The following is a 15,607-nucleotide window of genomic DNA, read 5'->3' on the forward strand; positions in this document are numbered from 1 at the left end:
CAAGTTCACAAATTTGGGAAGCTGATACCATCTACAAGATAGAGTTGTGACCACCACTGTTGAGGCTTGGCCTTTTTGTGACTTCCTCTGCTGTCCTATTCTAAACTGGATGGGGTAATGCAGCTTTTCTGCATTATGGGTATGATTGATGGGTGGGTTACTCAGAGGGGTTTTAATTTGTTCTTTTTTATCTCCCTGTCTCTACTATCTCTCGTCTCCCCCTTTCTCTCATTCTCTATTAAACATGGCAAATCTACTAGTTTTCCCTCGCCCCACTCAATCTTGTCATCCAGTCAACCAGGGTACCTCTATGTTAAGCAATAACAGCTACTAATACCCTCACTGGTGCTCATACTCCAGACCGGTGCACTTGCATAGTCCACAATATACATGCATAATCCCCTCTATGTCGCATAAACACCTTTACTCAGTGCTTAATTTATGCTTGTTGTTTCCAGTGCAGAGCACCAGCACTTTTTTTTGAGGGCCAGCGCTTATTCTTCTGCCCCAAGCATTTGCTCCGAGCAAAAGATATATGGAAAAGACGGAGGAAGAGAAAAACAAAAAAGCATCACAATGGGAGAAAGCAGAAGGCTGCAAAAGTGAACTGAAGGGGCAGGTAGTGGATTTAAATGGATTGAAAAGGCCCGAGATGGCTTCAGGATTATACTGCCGCTGTATTCCATGTTCCCACATTTAATTGCAGCAGCCGTGTGTTTAAGAGGAGGGCTCTGAGCACCGGCATGATTTTATTTACAAATTAAGCACTGCCTTTCTGCTACCTCATCACCTCTGTATTTCTCTACACACATCATCTTTCCCTCCTGGTTTACTTTACACATATAATAAAGGGTCACACATGCTCCTTATCATTTCAGATCCACAGTCCTCCTATGAATGTATTGCACATTACTTTGTTCCCCTACAGCACCCCATCAATAACCATGACACTACACTGCTAACAAATGACTGACCTTAGAATTATCTCTCTAAGCACAAAGATACTATCACACACAGTAAAATGGAAAACAATTGCTGACCATTGCAAAAAAATAAAGGGGGACATAATCATGTTTCAAGACACTCATATAGAGTCTACCACAGATGCCAGGTTCTATTGTCCTTGGATCACTGACACCTTACTCTCTCCAGCAAGAGAGAAAAAAATGGGATCATCACTCTGTTCTCCAGAAGCTCCAAAACAAAAATACGATCACACACACATGACCATCAGGTCGCTGGTAGAGAACATGTCATTGTAAATATTTATACATTGAACAATAACTCAGTAGACATCTGGAAGGAACTCTACAAATGTATCTCTGAAATCCCAGAGAACATAAGCATCATCAAAGGGGGATGCTTTAACCTGCCAATGGATGGTGCCCTAGACAGACTTTCCTCTCACAAATTCCACGTCAGTAGATCTCACAATCAAATGTATTTATTTGACAAAAAAACCCAATCTGGTTCAGATCTAGAGATTATGCAATGCCACCGGTAACGACTATACATTTTCTCCTCACCTCATCATACTTTTGCCAGAATATACTACATCTTAGTAGACACATAACTTGTTCTCCTCTCCCGAAATCCAAACATTGAACCCATAATAATTAGCCACCATGCATGCATAACACTAGACCTCACTCTTAATGTGATCCAGACCCCCCCATCTAAAATATGGTGACTTAATGACAGACTCTTGGAAAATGAGACCTCCAAATCCAAGATCACTACTACAGTATGCCAGTTTCCTGCAGGAAACAAACCAGGGGATACTACTCGTTCAGATGGGATTCCCTGAAAGTATGTCTCAGAGGCAGTTTGATGAATATTTCGGCTGCCAGAAATAAATCCTTAAACGAACATCTTAACTAAACAAAATTAGAGATTAACACCTTAAACAAATCCATAAAACAATACACAGGCTCTCAATACCTACCAAAACTGTGCAAACTACAATATGAATATAATCAAATCTTAAGCAAAAGAGCACAGAGATGGGTGGAGATCTCCAGCATGGAAAAATTGACCAACAGAAACAGAGCAGGAAAGGCCTTAGCAAACTACCTGAAATACACCAAAAACAGATCTACCATCTCATCTATCATAAACAAAGTAGGCGTAACTCTCACCATCCCACAGGAGATCCTGCAGGTTTTTCACAAATTCTACTCTGACTTATACACTCCAAGCTCAACAATAAACCTAGAGGAATGTGTATCATATCTGAACTCTTGCTTACTCCCACCAGACTCCCCAGAAGACAGACCCCTCCTCAACGCCCCAGTCACAGAGGGGGAAATCCGATTAGCCATAAAGTCCATCACAACAGGGAAGGCCCTGGACCCAAGTGGGTATTCTGCGACCTCCTATCTGACCCACTCCTAGCCCCCTTTCTATCATACACCTCCAGACGTTGTGTCATCAGCACTGGCTCTGAAGCCCCTATAGTTGTCACTATAGTTGTCATACTAAAGAAGATAGGGATACTACAGACGTTAAAAACTACAGACCAATATCATTAATCAATATCAGCTGCAAATGATATGCCAAAGTTCTAGTATGAAGATTAGAGAAGGTGATCCCAAGACTCATCGTTCTACCCCAATCTGGCTTCCTGAAAGGCCGTCTGGCTGCGGATAACATCAGGGTCTTTTGCCATGCACTTGATAAGGCTCGGTTCTCACACTCATCAACTGCCGCAATAGCACTTGATGTGGAAAAGGCATTTGACAAGGTCTCTTGGTTTTTCTTGTGGGAGGTGCTAAACAAATTCTGCTTAGGCAAGGACGTCAATTGCATGGTTATGGCACTCTATGTGGAACCAATAGCAAAGGTCAGAATAAATGGCAACCTGTAGAACTCATTCTCATTGAAGCAGGACACCAGGCAGGAATGCCAACTCTCCCCACTCATTCTTTCTTGTCATTGAGCCCTTTCTCTCTTCCCTGAAACAAAACTGTAATATCAAAGGTGTTTAATTTCAATCAGGCCAACAACTGCAGCCAATGATGATGAAGTGCTAATCTTTACAGAAGACGCAGACACAGCAGTCCCCCACATCATGTCTGAAATTGGTAAATACGCCTGGGTTTCTGGCTACACAATTAACTGTTCCAAAACAGAAGTCTTCCCCATGAACATCCCCTGTAAACCTTCGATTCAGTAAAATGGCTCCCTCTGAGCTCCACACTTACAATCAAAGGCCTCCAGAAACTCCTCGCTCTCCATATTAACCAACACAGCCTCCGCACTCCTGCGAGTCGATAAAGCTCTGCAGAATCCCCTCACTAACCCCACTCTATCCTCCCATTGGCATAACTGCAAAATTAAATTAGATGGAAGAACCATGTTCTGAGAACAGTGGTCCAAAAACGGTATCAACTCAGTAGGAGACCTAAGCACAACCCATGAATCCCATTCCCTTTGCTGACTTGAACTCGATAAGACCTCCCCGATTGAATTCTATAACTTTCTAAAACTCAAAAGAGCCACTAGACCGCTTTTGAAACCATACACTCCAGACTTACCTGGACTACTTGGAAATCTTAAAAAGCTCAGTCACACTGCATCACGCATTTATAAATAACTTGACTCCCTTCTAGAACACATCTTCTCAACAACCAGAAAAATAATTGGTCCTCACACATCCTAGAGGATCTCACATCACACCTTTGGGCTACCTGGAATAGAAAATTCATCAAACGATTGATTCAGCTCACTTCATCCTCCCTAACCTCGTGCTTGGGCCTTGCGGCATACCCATCTAACAAGGATCTTCCTATACATGACTCACTATTATTGGACCTAATGATTGACCTGGGGTCTAAAACAGTCCTGTCAGAGTGGAAATCAATCACAGTAATTCCCTTTAACAAGTGGTGGAATACCTTATGTACCACCAGGAGTGCAGACATTATGTTCAAGAAATTGCATAAGGATCACACACTCGCCACCTATGGAACACACTTGAGTTATATCTACAAAAAATAGATCCCCCATAAGCCCAACATCTCTCCTTCTCGCACAACGTGATGCACTTACCAAGTCTGGAGTATACCATCAATGTACACCAATATATGCTTAGTAGACCTGCACTCACGGAAATCCCCTGTGATCCAGCCTCCTCTTGCCTCTTTCTTCAACCTCTCTCTCCTCTTCCTCTTTCTCATTTCTCTCTCTCTTCCCCTTTCTACCATCCTGTTAGAAATTGGGTTTCAAGTTGGCAGTCGGTTTGCACCCTGTCCAAGTGGGGAGCCTCACTCTAATCAGGATAAAGGAGATACCTGCTCAGATAACCTCTGCTCACCCCCTTGGTAGCTTGGCACGAGCAGTCAGGCTTATCTCAGAAGTAATGTGTAAAGCATTTACACATAACACACAGTAACACAGTGAAAACACAACAAAAGGACACCAGACCCATTTTAGAAAAATAGCCAATATCTATTTGTGTAAAACAAGACCAAAACAAGAAAAATCCCACATAGAGTAATAAAGATATGAATTATGCCAGAATTAACTTAAAAATACCGTTCCTTGAAGTCGATAGCTCCACCTGGGGCTATCACAGTGTCGTGATCAACAAAACCAACAGTTCAGGCCGGCGGCGGCGCGGGCCAGCTACGGTGTCGGGTACACCCGCAAACAGTACCTTGGAATTACAGGGCGTTGTGATCCTCTCGATGAGATTTGGAGAGTTGCGTCATATGCCGGTTCTGGAGTCAGTGTGTGGGTTGTTGGGCTCTTGAAGTCACGCGAATTGCAGATCGAGCTCCGGGCTGATGAAGTCAGGAACGCTGGCATGGATGGCATTGGGGCTGCGGTGCGAAGCAGGACGATGCGACGTGCAGTGCCCACAGGTCACGGTGTAGGCAGTGACTCGGTGATGGCGTCCAGAAGTGTCAGTGAGACCAGGGCTGCAGTGTGAAGCAGGGCAGTGCGACATGTGGTGTCACCAGGTCAAGGTGCAGGCAGCGGAGTCATCATTGCTGAAGCGCTGGTGTCGGTAGGCCCAAGTCGGGGGTGTTGCACGGGACGGACTCCGTGCATCGACCACATGTCGTGGTGCAGACAGGGACATCTGGTGACAACACTGGAGTTGAGGGTGCTGGCATCAGTGGGCCAGGGCTGCGGGATGGGATGGTGCTTCGTGTACGTCATGAGCTTTGTCCACAAGCCACGAAGCAGGCAGCCGTGCCGGTGTCAGCAGGAGTGGCGTTGTTGAGGATGCCCAGGCTGCATTGTTAGCAAGGCGATGCTGGAGTGCGGGCCCACAGATCACAGTGCAAGCAGTGGCTCGGTGGTGGCATCAGATGGCGGCGGAGGAGAGACCAGGGTTGCAGTGCGAAGTGGTGCAGTGCGACTCCGTATGGCTTCAGCAGGTCATGATGCAGGCCAGCGGCATCGTTGGGAGCGTTGTGGTGGTTTTTCTTCTTGAACAACACAAAACACAGAGATCCCAGTGCTGTAGGCAGATGAAACTGAAGTCTTTGAAATCCGTGAGACTTCCAACATGAGGCAAGCTCTACTCCAGGCCCTTGGAGAACTTTCTCAAGCAGGATACACAGCAAAGTTCACCCTTTGCTGTCTTTTAAGGCAGAAGCAGCAACTGCAGGCCAACCCAGCAAAGCACACACAGTAAAGGGGCAGTACTCCTCCTCCAGCTCTTCAGCTCTTCTCCTTGGCAGAGGTTCCTCTTGATCCGGAAAGATTCTAAAAGTCTGGGATTTTGGGTCCACTACATATACCCCTTTCTGCCTTTGAAGTAGGCATACCTCAAATGAAAGTCTCTGTTGTTCACAAGATCCTGCCTTGCCCAGGCCTGGCCCCAGACACACACCAGGAGGTTGGAGGCTGCATTGTGTGAGGGCAGGCACAGCCCTTTCAGGTGTAAGTGACCACTCCTCCCTCCACTCTAGCCCAGATGGCCCATCGGAATATGCAGGCTACACCCCAGCTCCCTTTGTGTCACTGTCTAGAAGGAATTCACAACAGCCCAACTGTCAGTCTGACCCACACATGGAATACACAAGCAGGTAGAGGCACAGAATGTTTTAAGCAAGAAAATGCCCACTTTCTAAAAGTGGTATTTTCAAACAGACAGTTTAAAAACCAACTTTCCCAAAAGGTGTATTTTTAAATTGTGAGTTCAGATACCCCAAACTCCACCTCTCTATCTGCTCTCAAAGGGAAACTGCACCTAAAAGTTATTTAAAGGCAGCCCCCATGTTAACCTATGCGAGAGATAGACCTTGCAATAGTGAAAAACGAATTTGGAAGTATTTCACTGTTAGGACATGTAAAACACACCAGTACATTTCCTATCAATCAGGGTTTTTGAGCGCGTCTACTCACCCATAAGGGTCACAAGGAGCTGGGGGAGGAGGAGGTCGTGTAGCGTCCATCAGTGAGGTGGTTCTTCAAAAAGCCTTGTCTTCAGCTCCTTCGTGAAGTTAAGGAGGGGGGTAGTCTGTCTGAGGTGGAGCGGCAGGGCGTTCCAGGCTGTGGCTGCGATGTGGGAGGAGGCGCGTCCCCCTGTTCTTATTTTCCTGATGCGGGGTACTTTGCCGAGAGACAGCTGGGCTGATCGAAGGGTCCTGTGGGGTACGTGGAAGTTGAGTCATCTGTTCAGATGGGCTGGTCCAGTGTCATGCAGGACTTTGTGTGCGTGGATGAGGATCTTGAAGTTGATTCTTATCTCTATTGGAAGCCAGTGAAGTATTCGCAGCTGTTGAGAGATGTGGCAGTGTCGGTGCAGTTCAAGGACCAGTCTTGTGGCGGTGTTCTGGATGTTCTGTAGTTTGTGGGTGATCCTGGCGTAGAGCACATTAATGTAGTCCAGTCTGCTGGTGATGAGGGCGTGTGTGACGGTCTTACTGTGTTCAAGGGGGATCCATTTGAAGGTCTTGCGTAGGAGGAGGAGGTTGTGGAAGCAGGTGGATGTGACTGAGATGATTTGGTGGTCCATGTTGAGTCTGGAGTCCAGAATGATCCAGAGGTTTCTGGCTTGGTTTGTGGGGGTGGGCAGGTTTCCGAGGGTGGGTGGTCACCATGAGTCAGGATTGGGGGCCCAAGATGAGAACCTCTGTCTTGTTCGCATTGAGTTGGAGGCAGCTGTTTTTCATCCAGTTGGCTACTGTAGAAGTTGTGTAGGGTTTGGTTGATAGGGAGAGGATGAGTTGGGTGTCATCGGCGTGGGGGACGATGTTGATTCTGTAGCTCCTGATGATGGCGGCCAGCGGGCCATGTAGATGTTGAACAGAGTAGGGCTGAGGAAGGATCCCTGGGGAACTCCACAGGTGGTCGGTGTGGGGTCCGAGATGGGTTCTGCTGGAGAGGAAGGAATGGATCCAGTCGAGGGCCTTGTCTCTGATGCCGGCTTCATGAAGTTTGCATATCAAGGTGTGGTGGGAGACTGTGTCGAAGGCCACCGAAAGGTCTAGCAGGATGAGTGCCGCCGTCTCTTCCTTGTCCAGCAGGGAGTGAATGTCATTGGTTGCGGCCAGGAGGGCTGTTTTGGTGCTATGGTTTTTTCTGAATCCGGATTGGGAGGTGTAGAAGATGTTGTGGTCTTCAATGAAAGTGGCGAACTGGCTGTTGATGGCTTTCTTGATGACTTTCACTGACAAAGGGAGCAGAGAGATAGGGCTGAAGTTTTTGAGGTCGGTGGGGTCTGCCGAGGTTTTTTTGAGGAGGGGGTTGATCTCTGCATGTTTTCAGTCAGCTAGGGAGCGGTTGATAGTGAGGCGGAGCTTGGAGGTGATGATGTCAGTGGCTCTGATGAAGATGTGGTAGGGGCATGGGCCCGTGGGGATCCCAGAGTGTATGGACTTCATTGTCTTCATAGTGGCTTCAGTGGTGAGGGGGGTCCAGTTGGTGATCGTTGGTTTGTTGGTTTCGGGTTCCGGTGGAGGGGGTTCTGTTCGTAGGATGTCCTCATTGAAGCTGTCATAGATGGTCTTGATTTTGTGGTGGAAGTAGGTGTTGAGTCTGTCGCAGAGGTCCTGTGAGGGTGGGATGTCTGTTGTTTCACTGTTGGGTTGCTGAAGAGTTCCTTGTTGTTGCCCCCAGCGATTTGAGACCCTACCGAGTGAGTAGTGCGCTTAAGAAATGTATTTGATTGATTGATTGACCCAGGGGGTACCTCCCCCCCAGCAGCTCCTGCACCCTCAGCACACCTTCCCTAGGATTTCGCTCCATGGACTCCCCAATTGGCTCCTCAGAGTGCCCACTGGCAGCTCTGACTGCTGCCCAGGCCCTCAGCACCTTTTGTAGCTCCTCCTGCTCGGTGAGACCTCAGACTTGGACTTTGAGGTTTGTTGCAAACGCCTTTAGCTCCTTCACAGTGTAGAGTTCCACCCTAGCCTCCACAAAAACCATATCCTGGGATGCAAAGGATGATGCTCTCGACTGAGACATAATGTTATTGGAAGTTTGACTTGAACTTGAGATCAAAAATAGGTCAAAGAGAAAAAGTCAAAAACTAAATCTGTATGTAGTGGTCTGCGATATGGTAGTAGTGTACACCAATCACTGTGGGTCAAGTGCAAATGCAAGTCCTATTCTCACCGCTGACAACCAGTGTTAGAAATGGGGTCTTTAGTTGGCAGTTGGTTTGAACCCTGTCCAAGTAGGGACCCTCACTCTAGTCAGGATAAGGGAGATACCCACTCAGGTAACTCCTGCTCACCCCCTGGGTAGCTTGGCACAAGCAGTCAGGCTTATCTCAGAAGTAATGTGTAAAGCATTTATGTTAGAAATGGGGTCTTTGGTTGGCAGTCAGGGTACCCCCTGTCCAAGTAAGGACCCTCACTCTAGTCAGGGTAAGTCAAACACAATCCAAATCATCCTGTGCCCACCCTCTGGTAGCTTGGCACTGAGCAGTCGGGCTTAACTTAGAAGGCAGTATGTAAAGTATTTGTGCAATAAATCATGCAATAACAAGGTATATACACCACAAAAATACACCACACAGGTTTAGAAAAATATAGAATATTTTTCTGATTAAATGCAGGTCAAAACGATCAAGATTTGATAAGTACACATTGAAATATCACTTTAGAAAATGATAAAAAGAGTCTTAAGTTCTTAAAAGCAATGTGTCTCTTGCAAGCATAAAGTATCTGGTTTGCATCTAAATTATCCGCAAGGGACCGCAGAGGAGGAGATGTGTGGAAAACTGGGAGGTGTGCGTTGGTTTTTCCGGGTGCACACCTGCGATGCATAGATATTTTCCATGCAGCAAGGGCCTTGAGTCGATTTCCGGTGCGCAAACTCTTCAGGTGGAGGGGTATTTGGACACCCCGGGGACGATGCAGAGAAATCCTGGGCGTGTGGGACGAAGTCACAGGAGCTGCGTCGATCCTGTGTGCGATTCGGGGAAATTTCTGTCCCACAGCAGGCGCTGCCTCGATTCCTCTTCACAGGAAGTTGGGCTGCGTCGTTCTGGCTAAGCAATGCGTCGATCCAGTGGCCTGTGCATCGAAGTTCCGGTCACAACTCTGGCGCTACGTCGATCTCCACTCAGGGAGCCGGGCTGAGTCGTTTCGGTGTGCAGTGATTTTCTCAATGCGGTGCACGCTATGCGTCAATTCCGGCAGGCTGTGCGTCGATATTTCGCTGCACAAGGAGTTCTTTGCAGACATGAAGTCTTTTTGGCCCTGAGACTTCAGAAAACAGGAGGCAAGCTCAATCCAAGCCCTTGGAGAGAACTTCTCAGCAGAGCCAGAGGGCAGCAAGGCAGCAGGACAACAGCAGGGCAGCAGTCCTTTACAGAAAAGCAGTCAGGTGAGTCCTTTGGGCAGCCAGGCAGCTCATCTTAGCAGGTTGAAGGCTCTGGTTCAGATTTCCTTTCCCAGTAGGCATCTTGTCAAGAAGTGTCTGAGCTGGTGGGGCCAGGGATCCAGTTTATATACCCAAACGTGCCATTGAAGTGGGGGAGACTTCAAAGAGTGAACAAGGTCCCCTTTCAGTTCCATCCTGTCTGCTATGTCCCAGTAGGGGATTTGGCATTCCATTGTGTGAGGGCAGGCTACTGTCCTTTGACATGTAAGTGTCAGGTCCTCTACCCTCCCAGCTCAGGAAGACCCATTCAGTATGCAGATGTGTGCAGGTGTGACTGAGCATCCTGGGTTTGGGGTTGTCTGTGTGAAATGCACAAGGGAGAAGTCAACTAACCTAGCCAGACGTGGATTGTAAGGCACAGAAGGATTCAAGTGCAGAGAAATGCTCACTTTCTAAAAGTAGCAGTTCTAATATAGTAATATTAAATCCAACTTCACCAGTCAGCAGTTTTTTGTATTACCATTCTGGCCATACTAAATATGACCTTGTTACTCCTTTCAGATAAGAATCTACCACTCAAACAGTATATGAGGGTAGCCTTAATGTTGGCCTATGAAAGGAGCAGGCCTCACAGCAGTATTAAACAAATTTAGGGGTTTTACACTACCAGGACATATAAACTACACAGGTACATGTCCTGCATTTTCCCTACATTGCACCCTGCCCTTTGGGTTAACTAGGGCCTACCTTAGGGGTGACTTATGTAGTAAAAGGGGTGTTTAAGGCTTGGCAAGTAGTTTAAATGGCAAGTGGAATTGGCAGTGAAACTGCACACACAGGCCTTGCAATGGCAGGCCTGAGACATGGTTAGGGTGCTACATATGTGGGTGGTACAATCAGTGCTGCAGGCCCACTAGTAGCATTTAATCTACAGGCCCTGGGCACATGTAGTGCACTATTACTAGGGACGTATACGTAAAATAAATAAGGCAATTGGGTATGAGCCAATGTCGCCATGTTTTAAGGGAGAGAGTATATGCACTTTAGCACTGGTTAGCAGTGGTAAAGTGTGCAGAGTCTTAAAACCAGCAAAAATGAGGTCAGAAAAAGAAAAGGAGGAAGGCAAAAAGTTTGGGGGTGACCCTGTAGAAAGGCCATTTACAACAATTTACACATAACACACAGTAACACAGTGAAAACATTACAAAAGGACACCACACCAGTTTTAGAAAAATAGTCAATATTTATCTATGTAAAACATGACCAAAACGAGAATGTACAGTAATAAAGATATGAATTTTGCAAGAATGAATTTAAAAATACAGTTCCTTGAAGTCGATAGCGCCACCTGGGGCTATCACGGCATCATGATCAACAAAACCAACAGGGTGAAGAAGCTTGTACCACTCCTGTCTATAACTATGGGGTGACAATTTATTTTCCCTACTCAGAGTGTGACTACAGGGGTTCCTGGGGCCTTCCTCCATGGGGTTCAGATGACCATCAGTTAGGATAAGAATGGTGTGAGTAATATCTCACAGGATAGAGCATATGAACAAAAGACTGGTTGTGTCAACACCAGGGCAGTGCGCGCTCTATTGGCGACTAGAATGCAAAAACCCAGCACTCTCAAAACAACGTAATTTATGCATTGTGCTGATATGTTGTTGTTTAACCTTTTGCATTGCAAAGTTTAATCCTGAAGACTTATTTTTAATGTGTTTACAAATACTGTTCATTTGCAATGTATTGCTGCAGGCTTTCAGAGTGTGTTAGGGTGTGGTCCCTTTCCAGGGCCTTCCAGAGACTTTCCCTGCAGCATGCCTGGGTGTGGTTGTGGGCTGGGCCAAGACTCTATAAAAGGGAGCCAGCCCAGCTCCAAGTGCTCACTATTCAGAGGTCCCGGTGCAGAGCAGCAGCTACTTCCTGCGCTCCTGTCCCGGTGGCCTATTTGATCTTCCAGGCCTCTGTCCTTCATTCTTCATTGGTGATCCTTGTTCTGGGCGGTAAGACAGTGGTTGGGCTGGCCTCCCGACGCCGTTATCGAGAACTTTCATATTCCTGGCTTAATTCTTTAATGATTAACAGATTACTTTGCGCGCTACCATTTCTTGACATTTGTATGGTAGCTTACGAATCGGCAAGACGCGCGATTCGTTTCATGCTGATTTAATCTTATTCATTGCGCGCTACCATTCCTTGACATTTGTATGGTGGCTTGCGAATCGGCAAGACGCGCGATTCGTTTCATGGTGCTTTAACCTTGTTGTTCATTGCGCGCTCCCATTTCTTGACATTTGCATGGTGGCTTAAGAATCGGCAAGACGCACGATTCGTTTCATGGTGCTTTAACCTTGTTGTTCATTGCGCGCTACCATTTCTTGACATTTACATGGTGGCTTAAGAATCGGCAAAAGACGCGCGATTCGTTTCATTGTACTTTGATCTTGTTATTCATTGTGAGCTGTTATTTCTTGGCATTTACATCGTTGTTTTTGAATCGGCAAGACGCGCGATTCGTTTAATAATGATTTGACTTTGATATTCATTGCGTACTACCATTTCTTGGCTTTTTACATGGTCACACTCGAATCGGCAAGACGCACGATTCTCTCCTCGAGTTTACTTCATGTTGTTTATTGTATGCCACTATTCTAAGATATTTATCATGTAATATTCGAGTTGACAAGTTATGTGATTTGTTTTTCCTGAATCCATATTGTGTTATTCATGGTGCACAATCCTTTTATGGTGTTTACCATATATATATATATATATATATATATAAATCTACAATATGCGCAACTTGTGTTGAAACATTTTAAGAGTACACAGAAGATCAGAGTTTCTAGATGCAATATTGTATGGTCCTAGTATGCATTCTCAAAAAAGGATTTATATGACTGGTTTAAAATTTAGTCAGAATGTTTTTCTGATTCTCATGTAAAGGAAAGTACTTGAATAAGAAAGTTTTCATTTAATCCATCTTGACTCCCTTACAGGTATCCGGCCATCTTGAAACTTAGTCATTTTAAACTTAATTCTTAGATGGTTCATGTTTTCAGAATGACTATGCTTAGAATCATAGTCTAGTATTGATTTCAGGAGATATAATTTTCATATTGTGTGTTCTAACCTTTTTCTTACTACAGGTCTCCTTCCCAGCTGTTTCCCTTCCTAATCACCTCTTCCCCTCTTGAACTCTCTTAGCCTCTGTGATTTATCTATCAGAGTCTTGGAGCTGTTCAGTGGTGGACGTGTTGGGAACATGCGCAGACCCCGAGGATCTGGTGACTCTGACAGGTTGCAAGTATTATGTTATGTCATTATTTCATTAGTGTATTGTCCTGATGAATGGCATTGACTTTTTTGAGCCATCAGACAGAAACATGTTGACACTTTAGTGGGTTAAGGGTACTTGTTCCCCTACACTCCATGTCCAATTTTTAATGCCAAGTGGTACACTATGAAGAAATGACCATGCTGGGTTACCACACTGTCTTTTAACTTATTGTATGGATCTTAGGTCAGGATAAGTGCCTTCCTGACCTCAGGGAGTAGGCCTGCTCTCCATCAAACCAAGGTTTTTGGAGAGCATGGGGACGTCTTATTATGAAGCATTACACCTCATTTTTAAATACACTGCACCCTGCCTCTGAGCTGTCCAGGGCCTACACTAGGGGTGACTTATATGTATAAAAAGGAAGGTTTGTGCCTGGAAAAATGGCAGAATGAAAACTGCACACACAGGCTGCAATGTCTGGTCTAAGACATGTTTAAATGGGCTACTTGAGAGGATGGCACAATCAGAGCTACAGGCCGACTAGAGGCCTTTAATTTACAGATCCTGGGTACATGTAGTACCACTTTACTAGGGACTTTTAGATATGCCAGTTGGGGACTAGGCCAATGCTACCATGTTTGAGGAGTGACACATGCGCTTTACCACTGGTCAGCAGTGGTAAGGTGCACAGAGTTCTAAGGCCAGTAAAAAAGAGGAGGAAGACAAAAAGTTTGTGGTAAGGCCACCCTAAGGCTGGCTGGTCTAACGTGTCCCTCCAGCTGAAAATGGGAAGAACTAAGGCAGAAGAACCTGGATAGACCATCAGAATTGTTGTGGTCTGAACCACGAAAGTGTTATATCATAAAGTCCATTCCTTGTAGGAACATGAGCCACCTCAACAGTTTGAGAGTTCACCCCTCATTTGCATGGGCCACCTGAGGGGCATATGGTCTGTCAGAACCTGGAAGTGAGTCCCATACAGGTATGGTCTGAGCTTTTTCAGTGCCCAGACCATAGCAAAAGCCTTCCTTTCAATCACACTCCATCGCTATTCCCAGGGAAATAACGTTTTGCTAATGAAGGCTACCAGTTGGTCTAGGCCCTCCTGATTTAACTGTGCTAAGACAGCCCCTATGCTATCCTCTGATCCATTTGTTTGCACAATAAACTCCTTAGAGAAGTCAGAAGCCTTGAGTGCAGTGACTGTACACATAGCCTCCTTAAGGGGTGTCAATGGCTTTCTGGCAGCCCTCTGTCAATATCATCTTTCTAGGCTGCTTCTTTGATGCCAGCTCTGTTAAGGGGGCTACAGTGGTGCCATATACTTTAACAAACCTCCCATGGTATCCTATGAGGCCAAACAAAGCCCTCACCTCTGTTTGTGTTTTATTTTAGGGGATTGCCAGGCCGGGATAGTTTCAGTCTTAGCCTGGAGGAGCTCTACCTTGCCTGCCCCCACCATGTGGCCCAGATATACCAAGGAACCCTGCCTAATGTGCTAATGTGACACTGACTGGCCTTGATAGGTAGGCCCACCTGTTGCATGGCCCGAAGCACCTTCTGGAGGTGTTACAGGTGTTCCTCCCAGCTGGAGCTAATGACAGCTATATTCTCCAGGTAGGCAGCACAGAATACCTACTTCCCAGCTAGGACCCTGTTGACCAAACTCTGAGAGGTGGAAGGGACATTATGTAAACCAAATGGCATCACCCTAAATTGGAAGTGGTCCTCTGGTGTCAAGAATGCAGACCTCTCTTTTGCCCTCCCCCCCCCCCCCCCGGCAGAGCAATTTGCCAGTGCTCTGATGTGAGATCAAAGGTATTCAAAAACTTGGCAACATCCAGCCTGTCAATGTGCTCATCAGCTCTGATGGTAGTGCACGTGTCAGTCTTCATGACGGAATTGTGTCCTCTGTAGTCCACATCCTGCAGCACACTTAGAAAGATCAAAATGCCTAAAAGGATTGATTTTGTGCAGGAAGGGGCACCTACAATGCAGGCAGCCTTCCATTACTGGGCAAGGGTGCCTGCTTTGGCGCAAGACAGCAAAGAAAGTACAGAAATGCACCATATAAGGCTAAATACGTTGAATTCTTCCCTCTCTCTTTCTTGAAGTACAGCAATGTGCCTTGCTGCATTGCTGTACTACTACCAGTGCTACTGGAATCTGCCTGTTTTGCCCTCAGTTCTAGCTCCATAAGGCTCCTTTTATGGGCTACTGTCTTCTCCTCTGCCTCCATCCTGAGTTTGGCCATCTGTAGCTTGGACTTCCTCTCTGCCTTCCTTTACGCCAGTTCCTCTGGGGTCAAGCTATGTGAGCAGATACTGCTTCCTACTCTGAAACGGAGTTCTAACTCAGGAGTGGAGTCATTCTCCTCCAATGAAGGCTGCATTTCAGGGCTGACGTCCAGGTCCTGCTCGTGCTCCTTCACATCTTCCACATTATCCCTCTCCTCTGCAGCTTTTATAAACTGGTTCGCCCCCATCCAGGCCCTACAGAGCTTTCTGCAGCACCAACGTTTTGTTCCCAACTTCA

This window comes from Pleurodeles waltl, chromosome 5 (genome assembly GCF_031143425.1).
Source record: "Pleurodeles waltl isolate 20211129_DDA chromosome 5, aPleWal1.hap1.20221129, whole genome shotgun sequence".
NCBI classification, from domain to species: Eukaryota; Metazoa; Chordata; class Amphibia; order Caudata; family Salamandridae; genus Pleurodeles; species Pleurodeles waltl.